The 16224-nt window shown below is 49.5% G+C and overlaps 1 pseudogene; it reads right to left on the reverse strand.

The window, feature by feature from the left end:
• Positions 1-332: 332 nt before the first annotated feature.
• LOC132208916 (U2 spliceosomal RNA) lies at positions 333-507 on the reverse strand (annotated as a pseudogene).
• Positions 508-16224: the final 15717 nt, after the last annotated feature.

The following is a 16224-nucleotide window of genomic DNA, read 5'->3' on the forward strand; positions in this document are numbered from 1 at the left end:
GTGTGGAGTTTGCACATTCTCCCTGTGTCTGTGGGTTTTCTCAAAGTGCTCCCACAGTCCAAAGATGTGCAGGTTAGGTGGATTAGCCATGTTAAATTGCCTGTAGTGTTTAGGGAGAGGTAGTTCAGGTGGGTGACAGGTTGGGCTGGGATGCTCTGAGGTTTGGTGTGGACTTGTTGGGCTGAAGGGCTGCTATGGTTCCAGAGTGTTGAGCAGATGGTGGAGAATCAGAGAACAGGCCAAGTAGAACTGAAGGAACAGGAAGTCTGATGTCTCAGGCCCAGACACCCTTCTTAAAGTGTTGATCAGGCTGTTTTTTAAACTTGGTTTACTGAGAGTGCACCATTCCTGGAAACACTGCAATACCAGGATGATGCGTGGAGAGGATGGAGCAAGCCCCTGTTGCAATCCCTGCTCTAAAAATCAGTTTAACATAGTGTCCTTAAGTAACGGACATGTCAGATATTAAAGCTGATAAGAACAGATTTTTTTTATTTGAAAAAATATACTTCATTCATAAGATGTACAAAAAATAAAACATATTTATACACCTACCCAATCATGTAAGCTGCTCCTTGTTGCCCCGGGGGGTATGTACACCAACTAAAGGAAAAAAAAAACAAAATAAAGCAAAAGCAAAACAAAAGAAAGAAAAATACCCTGGCAGTCGTCTCCCCGCACATTCCCCGTTAGCCTCCCTGACCAGTTGGGGAAGGCGCCAGCTGGGCCCAGTTACCAGATCGGGCCCTTGTTTCTATTCTGGACGAGGGGTTTCATACGGTGGTCTTTCCCCACCGTGCCTTGGCGGCAGCTGCCCCAAGCTTTAGTGTGTCCCTCAGCACATAGTTCTGAACCTTGGAGTGCGCCAGTCTGCAAAACGCGGTCGGGGTCAGTTCTTTCAGCTGGAAGACCAGCAAGTTGTGGGCAGACCAAAGAGAGTCTTTCACCGCATTGATTGTCCCCCAGGCACAGTTGATGTTGGTCTCGGTCTGCGTCCCGGGAAACAGCCCGTAGAGCACGGAGTCCCGTATCTCGGAGCTGCTCGGGACAAACCTCGACAACTACCACTGCATCCCCCGCCAGACCTTCTGCGCAGAGGGACACTCCAGAAGGAGGTGATTGACAGTCTTGTTACCACGCGCCCCCCGACCCCCGCCGCGGCCGCCTCGAGGACAGCGTGCGGTGGCGCAGAAATTCCGGGCATGCATAGAGGATCTCACTGGCAGAGGCCCTCTCACCACCAGCCAAGCAATGTCCTTGTGCTTGTTTGAAAGTTCTGGCAATGAGGCATTCTGCCAAACGACTGCGGCAGTCTGCGGGGAGAGCCACACGATGGGATCCACCCTCTCCTTTTCGCTGAAGTAGCTCAAGGATACTACGTGCTGAGCAGTGCCTGACGGCCTTGTGGTCAAAGGTGTTTCCCTTCAAAAATTTCTCCACAAAGGACAGATGGTACGGGACAGTCCAACTACTCAGAGCATTCCGCAGCAATGAGGCCAAGCCCGTCCTTCACAACACCGGGGACAGGTAGAACCTCAGTAAGTAGTGACACTTGGTGTTTGCGTACTGAGGATCTACACACAGCTTGATGCAGCCGCACACAAAGGTAGCCATCAGGGCGAGGGTGGCGTTCGGTACATCCTTTCCCCCATTTTCAAGGTCTTTGCACATGGTGTCCCTGCAGACCCGGTCCATCATCGACCCCCCCAAATGAAGTGGAAGATAGCCCGGGTGACCGCAGTGCGCAGGTCCAGGAGATAGGCCAGGCCTGGGCCACATACAACAGTACCGAAAGCCCCTCGCACCTGACAACCAGGTTTTTACCCGCGATCCAGAGGGACCGGATCGTCCACCTGCCCAGCTTCTGCTTCAGTTTGGAGATTTGCTCCTCCCAAGTCTTAGTGCACGCCCCAGCTCCACTGAACCAAACACCCAGCACCTTCAGATAGTCTGTCCTGACGGTGAAGGGGATGAAGGAGCGGTCGTCCCAGTTCCCAAAGAACATGGCCTCGCTCTTACCCCTATTGACTTTGGCACCCGAGGCCAGTTCAAACTGGCTGCAGATGTCCAACAGCCTACTCACCGACCGACGATCAGTGCAGAAGGCGGTGACATCGTCCATGTACAAGGAGGTCTTGACCTGAAGGCCTCCACTGCCTGGGATAGTCACGCCCTTCAGGCTCACTTCTTCCTGATGGATGTGGCAAAGGGCTTCATACAGCACACGAACAAGGCAGGAGAGAGCGGGCAGCCCTGCCTGACTCCAGATCTGACGGGAAAACTGTCCGATTCCTACCCATTGATCGAGACTGCGCTAACAATGTTGGTGTAGAGCAGTCGGAACCAATTGCGGATGCCCTCCCCGAACCCCAATTTGGAGAGGATGTCCCTCATGTAAATATGGGAGACCCTGTCGAGGGCCTTCTCCTGGTCCAGGCTAACGAGGCTGGTGTCCACCCGCCTGTCCTCCACGGAGGCGATCGTATCCCTGATGAGCGCGAGGCTCTCAGCTATCTTCCTGCCCGGCACAGCACACGTTTGGTCAGGGTGAATCACCGACTCCAGGACAGACCCGACCCGGTTGGCTATGACCTTGGCCAGGATTTTGTAGTCCACGTACAATAGTGAAATGGGACGCCAATTCTTAATTTGTTCCCTCTCCCCCTTCCTCTTGTAAATGAGGGTGATGATGCCCTTCCTCATGGACTTGCACATTTCCTCTGCCTGAAGTGCACTATCGTACACCTCCAGCAGGTCCTGGCTGACCAGGTCCCACAGAGCGGAATACAGCTTGAACGGTCTTATCCCGTCGCTCCCGGGATTGTAATTCCTCTCCAAGGACTTGAGGGCTCTGGTCAGCTCGTCCAGGGATGTCGGCCGGTCCAGCCACTCCCTTGTGCCGTCGTCTAAGACCTCCGTGATAAATGACAGGAATGACTCGGAGGCCGTGCTGTCCGTAGGCTTTGCGTTGTACAGTCCGGCATAGAAGGATCTGCCGATCCTCAAAATGTCAGGCCGAGATGACGTCACTGAGCCGTCGTCCTCCTTCAGCCGGCTGAGCACAGAGATCTCTTTGTGCACCTTCTGAAAGAAGAAACGCAAGCACGTCTTGTCGTGCTCCACAGAGCGGACCCTGGACCGGAAGATTATCCTGGAGGCCTCCGCGATGAAGAGGGAGGCTTGCTGCCCCCTCACCTCACGGAGGCCTTCGTGACATCGACCCCCATCGACTGCAGAAGGAGCAGGTTCTGCATCCTTTTCTGGAGTCGCGACAGCTTTCCCTGCCTCTCTCTCGCCTTCCGAACACCCTTGAGGACAAAGAACCCCTTGATGTTCTCCTTCACCATCTCCCACCAGTCGCCCAGAGACTCAAAGAGGGGTTTCACGGTTCTCCAGCCAGCATACTCCCTCTTGAGCTCCTCGACATTCTCTGGGGTCAACAGAGTTGTGTTGAGCTTCCATGTCCCCTTGCCGGCCTGCTGGTCGTCCTGTAAGTGACAGTCGGCCAGCAGGAGGCAGTGGTCAGAGAAGAACACTGGCTCGACGCCGGTTGACGTGACCGAGAACACCTGCGACACAAACAGGAAGTCTATACTTGAGCTGACAGACCCGTCTGGCCGCGACCAGGCGTGTCTCCACTGCGCTCCATCTGCAGGGATGCAGAAGACGTCGAGCAGCTTGGCGTCCTTCACCGTGACCATCAGGAATCTGGACGTGGCGCCCAGCTTACTCCCCCCACCTGCTGTCCCCACGCCGGATCTTCATCTGCATTGATGATGCAGTTGAAGTCTCCACCTAGGATGACCGGCGCGGACGTCGCCAGCAGGGGTGGAAGGTGCTGCAGGACGGCCAACTGCTCACTCCATACCGCTGGAACCTGCATGGTGATCAGCCTCAGGGAACCGTTCCTGTAGGTGACATCAGCCACTAGGAGGCGCCGCCCCCACCACCTCCTGAACATGAGAGATGGTGAAGTTGCGCCCCCGCAGCAGAATAGCCAGGCCCGAGGAGTGACAGTCATTACTCCCCAACCAGATCGAAGGCCCACAGATCCAGGCTCCCGACCATTTCCTGTACCTGCTGAGGTGCGGTATCCCACACTCCTGCAAAAACAGGAGGTCCGCCTTGACGGTGGTCAGGTAGGCCAAGGTGGACACACATCGTGCAGTAGACTTGATGCTGTGCACATTAACACTCGCAACTCATACTGTCATTGTGGGCAGTGACCGCAGTACCCTCCCCGAGTCCAAGGTCCAGTCGCTCCATCTGTCCCTTCATGCCCATTGCCCAGGCAAACTGCTGGACACTCTCTGGGCTCAGGAAACCATCCGTGCTGCCTTCTGGGTCGCATCCCAGCATCGGGGGTTTGGAGGCAGGAGAGTCTGCCTGTGGGTCAGGCTGGGGACACACTGTTCCCTACTTCCCATCTGAAGGTTGCAGAGGGCCCTCCAGGGCCCCAGTGGCACGTGGCTGGGTGTCGGACGGAGCCTCAGGATGCCTCCCGTCCCGTGGAAGCCGGGTGCTGCTTTCCTTCTCCCTGGAAATCTTCAGCTTCTGCTTTGGGCGGACCTCCTCCGAACCCCCCTCGTCAGAGGAGCTCTTATAGCACCCCCGTAGCTGCCTCTTCCTAACTGATGGTTGCGGTGCTGGGGCCTGCCTTCCTCCTCGCCTTCCGGACTGTCGTCCACTCCCCTGGGTCACCTGTCGCCTCCTCCATCGACTCCGGGGGGCGGGGGGTGCGGAGCCTACAGGGGCGCTTTGCTGGCTTCGGGCCCATCCTGCTGGGCTTGTCCCTCCTGCACGACCTGGCCCTCCTGCACACTAGGGGGTCCTTGCAGGGGCCTGGCGCCTTCCTCTCCTCCAGGGGGCTGGCCCGCATTGCCCCTGCCGGCGACCTGGGCGTAGGTGGTCCTCCGGCACGGGCATGCCCTGTAGAGGTGGCCCACTTCCCGACAAACGTTGCAGCTTTTCTCTTGTGGGCAATCCTTTGCAAGGTGTCCCTCCTCCCTGCAGTTCCTGCAGATGGTGGCTTTGCAGTCGGCCGCCACGTGACCTGACCTACCACAGGCATGGCAGGCTTTGGGTTGCTCTGCGTAGGTCAGGTAGCCCTTGCTCTGACCGATCGCGAAGCTGGACGGTGGGTGTATGATGTTCCCATCCGCATCCGTCCTCAGCGTCACCCTGACCTGTCTTTTCTGGTCCAGATCCCGAAGGGTCCATTATGTTGGTTAGGTCCCCTTCCACCTTCACGTACCTTCCGAGGAAGGTCAGGACATCAACTGCTGGCACATGCGGGTTGTCCATGTGTGCAGTCACCATACGGCTCCTCTGTACCGGCATCACGAACAGCGGGACGGCTGTCAGTACAGAGACGAGACCCTCACCACTTTTCTCCTTGAAAACCTCCAGGAAGCGCCGCAAAGCTTGGCACTCCTGAATGTCACATCAAAGAATTCTCCCCCGGGGAAATCCTGCAGTCAGTAAATGTCCGTGGCAGAAAACCCACAACAGTCCAACAGGACCCTCTTCTCAAACAAGGTCCGGTGCACAGGTGCACCTTCATCCACTTTCTCCACAGAAACTCACACAGTGTTTCGGACCCCCTGACCCGGGACACGAGCCCTCGCCGCAGCCATCGTCGCAGGTCAGCTGCTCCCGTCATTGTCTGCATCAGCTGTCCATACGGGCAGCTTCACCAATCCCAGCCGCTGTGCTCTTCCTTCTGCCCTGTAAATCTCTCATCATGCAAATCTCTCCTGAGGGCCACGAATGATTCTATTTCCAGTGCCTTCTCAGGCAGTGCATGGCTGGCAGGAACCACTCGCTGAAGATGGTGGGTCTACTTCCCTCAATAAATATGACTCTTCAGTACAAAAAAAGACGATTCACCACCCCCTCCCTCCAAACCCACCCCACCCCGTCTGTTTCTTTGGAATGTGTAACTGCCTGCAGTGTCAATGTGCCTGCAGTTGCTAAAAGGGTCTGATTTTGTGCTGTTCTATTCTGTGCACTAAACAAACTGAACTATTAGCAATGCAACAAATGCCTGCCTCTTCCCAAATCAAACCAAAGCAAATACTTGAAACAAATTCTAATTCTAATTCTGATCAAGTAATATCACTGTCAGGAAGTACTGGGTCACAATTATAAACATAATTTCTGAGTCTAATCCATCTGACAGAGAATATATGAACTCTGGTCCCCAAACCACTCCAACATCCGGAACATCACTCCCCTCCATTCATGGAAATGAACAGCGTGATGGTGGATATTAAGTTCAGTACATTGAATAAGTCACAAATGGTTTGACTTTGGCTCCAAACATTCCAATTAGAAATCTGCTAATTTAGAATTGCAAATTAAGATCCAAGAGCTGTAGAGATATAAAGGATGGAAACAGACTGATTGCTGCAACTTGTCTATTCGAACCAGATATCCTAAATTATTTTAGTTCCATTTGCCAGCATTGGGCCCGTATCCCTCTGTCCCTTTCCTGTTCATTTCCCAATCCTGATGCTGTTTAAGAGCTGTGACTGTACCACCTTCTCCATACATGCAGCATTCTCTACATGTAAAACTGTCCCTCAGGTCCCCTTTAAATCTTTCGCCTCTCAACTTAAACCCATGCTCTCAGGTTTGGATTCCTTTCCCTGAGGGAAAGGTATTGCCAATTCACCCCATCCAAGCCCCTCATGATTTTATAAACCTCTGTAAGGTCACGCCTCAGCCTATGACATTCCAGGGAATCAGCCCCGGCCTATTTAGCCTCCTCTCCCAGTAGCTCAAACTATTCAATCCATGTGCCATCCTTGTAAATCTTCTTTTTTCTGAAACCTTTCAGTTTAACAACGTCCCTGTAGCCGGGATATTATAACCGTGTGCAGTATTCTAAAAGTGGCAATGTTCTGTACATCTGCATCGGAACGTCCAAACTCCGATACACAATACATTGATCAATAAAAGCAAACATGCCAAATGCCTTCTTCGACACCCTGTCTAACTGTGACTCCGCTTTCAAGGAACAATGCATCTGCACCCCAATGTCTCTGTTTGGTGACACTCCCCAAGGCCCTCCCATTAACTTATAAGTCCTGCCCTAGTTTGCCTGACTAATTCGCAACACCTCACATTTATCTGAACTCTATCTGCCACTCATTGGCCCATTGGCCCATCTGATCAAGGTCGCGTTGTACTCTGAGATAACACTCCTCACTGTTCACAACAACATGAATTTTGGAGCCATCTGCAAACTTACTTACCATTCCTCCTGTGCTTCCATCTAAATCATTTATACAAAGTTATGGATAAGCAGTGTCCAAGCACTGATTCTTGTGACACACTACAGGTCACAGGTCTCCAGTCCGATATATAACACTCTACCGTCACTCTGTGCCTCCTGCATTCAAGCCAGTCTTGGATCCAAACCACTAGCTTCCAGTGGATTCCATGTGATCTAACCAGTCTACCATGAGGAACCTTTTCAAACACCTTTCCGAAGTGCATCCAAACAATGTTTACCCTCTCTGCCTTCATCAACCTTCTTTGTCACCTCTGCAAAATCCTCAAGTTAGTGGGACATGATTTACATCACACCAACACCAGAGTCAGATAACTGAGAACAGCACGTGAAGCAAAATACGTACATGAGATAACAAAGTGTGGAGCTGGATGAACACAGCAGGCCAAACAGCCCACAGCCTCCACAGCCAGCAGCCCCAGAGGAGACAGCCACGCTGAGCCCTGCTGAGTTTTCACCATCACCCCTAGACCTCCCCCTGACTGAGGTCAAATGGTCAGTCCTCAGTCAGGGGCTCACCTTTGTTCCCATTCACCCACACATCCACGAATGGCAGTCACGTTGGGACATCGAGCAGTTCTTTTTTTTTCTGCCACCTTTGCCTCTCCAGCTATCTTCTCCTCTATCCAAGATAATAAAGTGGGAAGCTGGATGAACACAGCAGGCCAAGCAGCATCTCAGGAGCACAAAAGCTGACGTTTCGGGCCTAGACCTTTCATCAGAGAGGGGGATGGGTTGAGGGTTCTGGAATAAATAGGGAGAGGGGGGAGGCGGACCGAAGATGGAGAGAAAAGAAGATAGGTGGAGAGAGTATAGGTGGAGAGGTAGGGAGGAGATAGGTCATTCCAGGGAAGACGGACAGGTCAAGGAGGTGGGATGCAGTTAGTAGTTAGGAAATTGAGGTGCGGCTTGGGGTTGGAGGAAGGGATGGGTGAGAGGAAGAACAGGTTAGGGAGGCAGAGACAGGCTGAGCTGGTTTTTGGATGCAGCGGGTGGAGAGGAAGGGCCGGGCTGGTTGTGTGGTACAGTCGGGGGAGGGGACGAACTGGGGTGGTTTTGGGATATGGTGGGGGAAGGGGAGATTTTGAAGCTGGTGAAGTCCACATTGATACCATTGGGCTGCAGGGTTCCCAAGGGGAATATGAGTTGCTGTTCCTGCAACCTTCAGGTGGCATCATTGTGGCACTGCAGGAGGCCCATGGACATGTCATCTAAAGAATGGGAGGGGGATTTGAAATGGTTCGTGACTGGGTGGTGCAGTTGTTTATTGCGAACCGAGCGGAGGTGTTCTGCAAAGCGGTCCCCAAGCCTCCGCTTGGTTTCCCCAATGTAGAGGAAGCCACACCGGGTACGATGGTTACAGAATACCACATTGGCAGAGGTGCAGGTGAACCTCTGCTTAATATGGAAAGTCATCTTGGGGCCTGGGATAGGGGTGAGGGAGGAGGTGTGGGGGCAAGTGTAGCATTTCCTGCGGTTGCAGGAGAAGGTGCCGGGTGTGGTGGGGTTGGAGGGCAGTGTGGAGCGAGCAAGGGAGTCACGGAGAGAGTGGTCTCTCCGGAAAGCAGACAAGGGTGGGGATGGAAAAATGTCTTGGGTGGTGGGGTCGGATTGTAGATGGCGGAAGTGTTGGAGGAATATGCGTTGTATCTGGAGGTTGGTGGGGTGGTGTGTGAGAACGAGGGGGATCCCCTTTGGGCGGTTGTGGTGGGGGCGGTGTGTGAGGAATGTGTTGCGGGAAATGTGGGAGATACGGTCAAGGGCATTCTCGACCACTCTGGGGGGAAAGTTGCGGTTCTTGATGAACTTGGACATCTGGGATGTGCGGGAGTGGAATGTCTCATCCTGGGAGCAGATACAGCAGAGGAGGAGGAATTGGGAATAGGGGATGGAGATCCCTCTATCCATCTCCCCTATCCATCTTTGATTCACCTCTCCCTCTCTCCCTATTTATTTCAGGACCATCTCCACATCCCCCTTTTCTGATGAAGGATCGAGGCCTGAAACATCAGCTTTTGTGCTCCTTAGATGCTGCTTGGCCTGCTGTGTTTATCCAGCTCCACACTTTGTTATCTCGGATTCTCCAGCATCAGCAGTTCCCATTATCTCTGATACAAAATGTGTACATTACTGGTTAAAAATACTGAAATAATTTCATTATCTTCAACTTTAAAATCAAAGGCTGGAGTCTGCAGCTCAAAAGATATCAGAAGCACTGGGGTGAGAGGAAACCCACAGTTCAGGAAACGCCCAGTATTCAGGCTGATGTCACTAAGCAATTGCCCGTATGTGATAACATCACCCACTTGAACATAGAGCATTCGGGTCTGCACAAACAGGTGGTCTGCACGAAGGATGTGAGGGTCTGTGGAGTGATCGAAAGGAGATTGATGAGAATGATTCAGGAACTGAGGGATATTAGGTGTAAGGTCAGGTTGGAGAAACTGAGGTTTTTCTGCACAAAGCGCACGAGACTGATGATCTTTGACAAAGATGTCTAGGTCGATGATACTCCTGAACATCCCAGGTGTCATCTTCTTTCAAAAACTGCAACTTCCCCTCCACAGTGATCAAAAATACCCTCGACCGTGTCTCCTGCATTTCCCGCAAGTCATCCCTCTCGCCCACTATTCACAATAATAACCAAAACAGGATACCCCTCGTCCTCACGTACCACCCAACCATCCTCCAAATCCAACGCATCATCCTCCGACACTTCCACCATCTGCAATCCGACCCCACCACCATAAACATTTTTCCGTTCCTACCCTTATCTGCTTTCCGGAAGGACCTCGCTCTCCGTGACTCCCTTGTCCGCTCCACACTCCCCTCCAGCCCCACCAACCCCGGCACTTTTCCCTGCAACTGAAGCAAGTGCCATACCTGCCCCTATATCTCCCCCTTCACCCCGACCCCAGGCCCGAGGAAGACTTTTCACATATAACAGATGTTCATCTGCACATCTGTCAATGTTATGTACTGTATCCGCTGTTCCCATTGCAGCCTCCTCTACATCGGGGAAACCAAGCAGAGGCTTGGAGATCGCTTTGCGGAACACCTATGCTCTGTTCGCAACAAACAACTACACCTCCCAGTCGCGAACCATTTCAATTCCCACCCCCCACCCCCCAGCTCCTCTGACAGCATGTCCATCCTGGGCCTCCTACATTGGCACGATGATGCCACCCAAAAGATGCAGGAACAGCATCTCATATTTTGCTTGGGAACTCTGCAGCCCGAGGGTATCAATGTGGATGTCAGAAGCTTCAAAATCTCCCCTCCCTCGCCCACATGTCAAAAGCAGCCCAGCTAGTCCCTGCATCCCTAACCATTCCTCCCATCTCAAGCCCCACCCCCATCCCTTATCCACTATCCTCACCCCACACACCCCCCCCACCCTGACGTGTCCGTCCTCCCTGGACTGACCTATCTCCCCCTAACTCCACACCTACATTCACCTTCACTGTTTCTAACCCCACCTCTTTGACCTGTCTGTCTCCTCTCACCCTATCTTCTCCTTTATCCATCTTCCATCCGCCTCCCCGTCTCCCTATTTATTTCAGAATCCCCTTCCCCTGCCCCATTTCTGAAGAAGGGCCCCGACCCAAAACGCCAAACGTTCCTGCTCCCCTGATGCTGCCTGGCCTGCTGTGTTCATCCAGCTCCAAACCTTGTTATTCTCAGCCTAGAGCATCGGCAGTTCCTGCTGCCCCCATCACCATTTAAGACTGGTTGCAGCAGGATAGTTGGTCTGTTGCTGTTGCAATCATTCCACCCTGTCTGTAATGCATTAGTTCTGCTGTTTGTAATGCAAGCAGTCGAATGCAGTATCTATAACAGTTGGCATCAGTTTCAGGTACACATGGTTCTGATCCCGGCACGTTTGCCTGCGCTCGTCACTGAACCATTAATCAACTTCATGGGAACCATAGACTGAGGGATTATCCGGGACAAAGAGTCCCAGATTCTGGTGGAATACAATTCTGCTGCTGCTGCTGCTGCTGAGGTTTCCATCATCACATGGATGCCCAGTTTTGAGCTGCAGTAAGTGCAATGTAATGTCCCCCAGTTCAGACCGAGTCCCACCGCCCTTGTACGCAGTGACCTACTCCGTTTTCTGATGTGGTAACACTTCCATTTGAATATTCTCATTCTTCTGGCGGTCTTCCTGTGGTGTCACGCCTCCAATTTGTTACATTCCTCAAAACACATTTAACATATTCATCTGAATCTTTTCCCTTCCAGTAGGGGCATCTTCGGGTGGCACGATGGCTCAGTGGTTAGCACTGCTGCTTCACAGCGCCCAGGATGTAGGTTCAATTCCAACTGTCTGTGTGGAGTTTACATATTCTCCCCGTGTCTGCGTGGGTTTCCTCCAGGTGGTCGGCTTTCCACCCACAGTCTAAAGATGTGCGGGCTAGCTGAATTGGCCATGCTAAATTGTCCATTGTGTTGAGGGATGTGTAGGTTAGGTTGGTAACAAGGGGATGGGTCTGGATGGGGTGCTCTGAGGGTCGGTGTGGACTTGCTAGGCTGGAGGACTTGCTTCCACACTGTAGGAAGGTTTTAGAAGTGAATGTTTCTCGCCCTGACCATGACTAAGAGCTCTGCAGTGTCAGTGATGCCAGCGTTATGTCATTTGGAACCAATGCATTTGTGCACCTTGCGCTGCCACTCACTTCTCAGTGTTTGGGGATCCATGTTGCACAGGGCGTTTGAGCAGCTTTGACATACTTTTTCAGAATATATTCAAAAATACAAATTGCTGAAGAAACTCAGCAGGTCTGGCAGCACCTGCAGAGTGAAAGCAAATTTAATCTGTTGGACCCAGTGATGCCTTTTCAAAGCTCCCAGTTTCTGCAGCAATTTTTCTACAGATTTCCAGCATGCACGGTTCTTTGTTTTGTTGAAAACTCAATTAGTGCTGATTCATTTCTGGAGAAACTCAGCAGGTCTAGGAGACAGAGAAACAGAGTTAAGGTTTCAAGCCCAGTGGGACCCTTGTACAGAACTAGAAAGGTTTGGAAAATAATCTTTTTAATACCTTGGCAGAAATGGAGGACTGGTGACAGGAAGCAGAGGCTGTGTGGACGCTGTGCAAGATACAATGGGCTTTCAATTGTGGTGAAAGAGGAGCAGATGTACAGTGGGAATAAATAAAGGTGTGAGTGGGGGAGATGGGTTCTCTCTATTGAGTGCAATGTTAACAAACTCAAACAAGACAAAGTCACATCTTCTGCATCATATTGTGTTCAACATGTCTCCATTAATAACTCTGAATGTCGTGTGCATATATAAGCAATCTGATCTATCTGCACATGCACACTGATTAAACAGTGTATGTAAAATAATTTCTCCTCCATTCCATTTCAAACTACCGTGTTTTGTTTACATTGTCACTCACCATTCCTTCAGCCAAATTTATTCTGTTTCTTTCTCTGTGTTTTATTTTATTCCGTCTCTGAAGAAGAAATTGGCTACTGGGCGATATCACGTTAGTCCTGCCCAGTCTGCACAGCCACTGTCCCCTCTTCCTTACTGTTTCTTAATCACTCACATAGATATTGTCTCTGACCCTTTACTCCCAATAAGCAAAGCAATTGGAAATGTAATGTTTACTTTTGGGCTAACGCCAAAAAATCAATAAAGAAAAGCTGTATAAACTGCAAAAAAAGTTCTTTGTAACTTTAGAAGAAAATTATTGAAAGTGTTGTGTTAAAGATAAAATGTTGCCCTATTAGGGCAGTGAGAGGAAAGTTCAGCAAAACCCACATTTCGAGTCTTTCTCCAGGCAGTTGTGGCTATAGACAGTGTTTAGTTTGGCAGTTGTTGTGGTGGAGGAGACATCAGCGCAGTCACAACCTCTCGATTGGCTCTTAGGTAAACGGTTACACGTGACATCGCATGTGGATGACACGGCAGAATCATTGAGCCTGTGCAGAGAAAGCATCACCTTTCTCCTCTAACTCTATCATTGTGAGAGTAATTGGAGATGGGCACTAAGACCGAAAGCAGGCGATGTCAGCATCTCACCCAGACCAAGTGTTGTTGTTACATTAAAAGTGTCAGAGTGAAAGGGGTTAACTGGAGCTGTTTGTTCCGTGACTGGAATTAATGTCAGTCTCCATGGATACTAACTGTGTCACTGGAGGGTTTTCCTCTTCTGTTAATAAGGGGTTTCTTCCAATGCGTTATCCCATAGTATCAGTGGCTGTGTCATCCTCAACACGATTGGGATCAGCAGCTCCAGAGAGAGGGAGAGATCAGAATCTGTGAAGAGCAGTTTGGGATGTTCCAATAATGGATCAGAATCTCAGAACCACACACGGGAATGTTACAACAATGTACCAGAATCTGACAGGAATAGATTGGAATGTTCCAACCATGGACAGGAGTTTATCCAATGGCCTTTACTGGCTTTCTATCGATTGGTTACCGTTAACATTGCAAATACAAGCTGTACTGATAGTTATTCAAGTGGGTTACTATCCCATCCTCGCTATTGTTGGTGTTCCTGGTAAGTCTCTCTATCTCTGTCCAGTCATTTATTCTGTCAAACTTTGTGAACAGCATCTCAATTTCTATGATCTATATCTGGCAAAGATGTAAACTACTGTATTCACTTTCAATTACAAACTCTATTCTTATTCCATGGCTTTTTTCACCTTCACTTACAAACACCCACGGAGCAACAAACGAGTTCATAACCTCCATGGGCCCATTTTGTCCTGATCTGATTTATATCACAATATTCCCTTTATCACCAATAATATTCCCAGTTTTCACTTCTTATTCAATGCTCTTTCCGAATAAACTAAAATCTGCTCCTTTCCAGTTGCCGTTCTCTTCTGGCCACATTTGCAGTGACTAATATTTTAATTGTGTACTTATTCTTATCTCTACCTGGTCCTATGTCAGTTGCAAAGTGTGAGGGCAGTTTGATTCTAAAATGAGGTGGTCACAGCTTTGTGTCACTGGGTTCAGCAGAACCCGTCGATAGCCATGAGTGGGTGCCATGTCCATCATCTCCTCAGTGCAGTGCTCCAATGTATTCATTTGGTGACAGAGGCATCTCTCTTCACCCCCACTGACCCACTGCTGAGTGTGATACATTAATTCTGTCTCCACAGAAGAAGATACAGAAAATCTTCCAGAAATTCTACAGGACAGTGACTGTGAAAATGAGAAACTGTGGAAGATTAGAATTAATAAAGAAGAATTATTCAAACCTAATTGAACTGAAGTTTGGTACTTTGCTCTGGTATGTCCCAGAGTATACATGGAGGTGGCAATAGAGCTAGTGAAAGAGTTACAGGGCCATACAGCTCTTCAGTCGAACCAGTCCATGTCAAACATAACCCCAAACTATCCTAGTCCCACCTGCCTGGGCTTGGCCCATACCTCTCCAATTGCTCCCTGTTCATGCACTTATCCAAATGTCATTTAAAACTTGGAACTACAAGAAAGAATTATTTTCTCCCAAACAAAAGTCTTAAGATTGTGGAATTGCTTGTTCCTGCAGATTGGAAAATAACTGTTGTAACCCAGATAAAATCCGGAGTGGGAGGGGGAAAAAAACTAAAATTTGGGCAACTTGTTGCCAGTTATGAGGAAAATATTGGAATCTTTTATGAGGACTGTGAAAACTTGACACTTGGGGAATCATATTATGACTTGGCAAAGTCAACTTAGGTTAGGAAAGGGAAATCATCTTTGATAAACCTGTGGAGTTTGTGTTTATTAAAGCATCCACAAATTTTGGACCTGCGTCCAAATTATCCCCAGAAACGTCTTCCATTGCTGCTTCACAGTCTTCCCTGCTAAGATTGTATTCCTATTAACTTTGACCAGTTCCCCCCTCATGTCTTTGCAGTTTCATTCCTTAATTATAATCGAGTCACATCCAAATGTGAGCAATACATTTAAACTGAAAGAGGGAGGCTTGATAGATAAGACATGGAGAAAGATTGGAGTATTTATTAACTCAGTATATGTCATGTATGTATGAGAGAGAGAGAAAGTGAGAGAGAATATGGATGATGAGATGTAAAAATAGAGAAAACTGGAATATTGACAGAAGTGGATGTAATTTCCTATTTGTTTTGGCAATTCCTGTGTGTTGTGGCCCTTCATCTCGTGCATGCACGGCTGAGTAATATGTATATATTGGTTGAAGCATTCACACATGAGAACCAGTGGGAGTGATGTATTTGAATTTCCAGAATACTTTTGATATGGTTGCACACAGGTGAATGAATAAAGCTGGAGTCCAGGGGTAAGGGGGAATCTACTACATGGATTGAGAATTGTTTAGGTGAGACCATACAGAGAGTTAATCCCTTTTCCAGACTGAACACTGTTATGTGTTTGGACCACAGTAATTTGAAAGGCATGCGGACAATTTGGATGTGGCCTGCAAGAGTATACATCTCATTTTGTGTTGATTAAATGGTGGGAGGTTGGGAAGTGTTGTTGTCCAAAACAACCTGCATGTCTGTGATCAAAGGTTGCCAAATATAATACATACAGGGGTATCAGTAATGAGGGAAGTAAATGGTATGTTGCCCTTCATTGTAAATTATTCAAGTACAAAAATAAAGCCATCTTTCTGCACTTGTAGAGCCTTGATCAGAGAGTATTTAGGGTCACTGTGTGCAATATGGTCTCTTTTGTAAGGAAAGATCACCTTCCCACAGACACGGTGCAGACGAGTATCACCAGTCTCATCCCTGAGATGTTGGCACCACGAAGAAACTGGCTGTTTAATTTGTAGAGCTGTGAAAGAATAACAGATAATTCCTTGAAAACTTAGGGTTGGTGATGAACAATTATGCCCAAACAACACATTGATATGGTGAGAAATTCCATACTTTACCGATGTCAATACATCTTGGTTTTACATGTAGAATTACACAGGCTCCATGTCG

Source organism: Stegostoma tigrinum, unplaced genomic scaffold, assembly GCF_030684315.1.
Source record: "Stegostoma tigrinum isolate sSteTig4 unplaced genomic scaffold, sSteTig4.hap1 scaffold_57, whole genome shotgun sequence".
In the NCBI taxonomy this organism is placed as follows: Eukaryota; Metazoa; Chordata; class Chondrichthyes; order Orectolobiformes; family Stegostomatidae; genus Stegostoma; species Stegostoma tigrinum.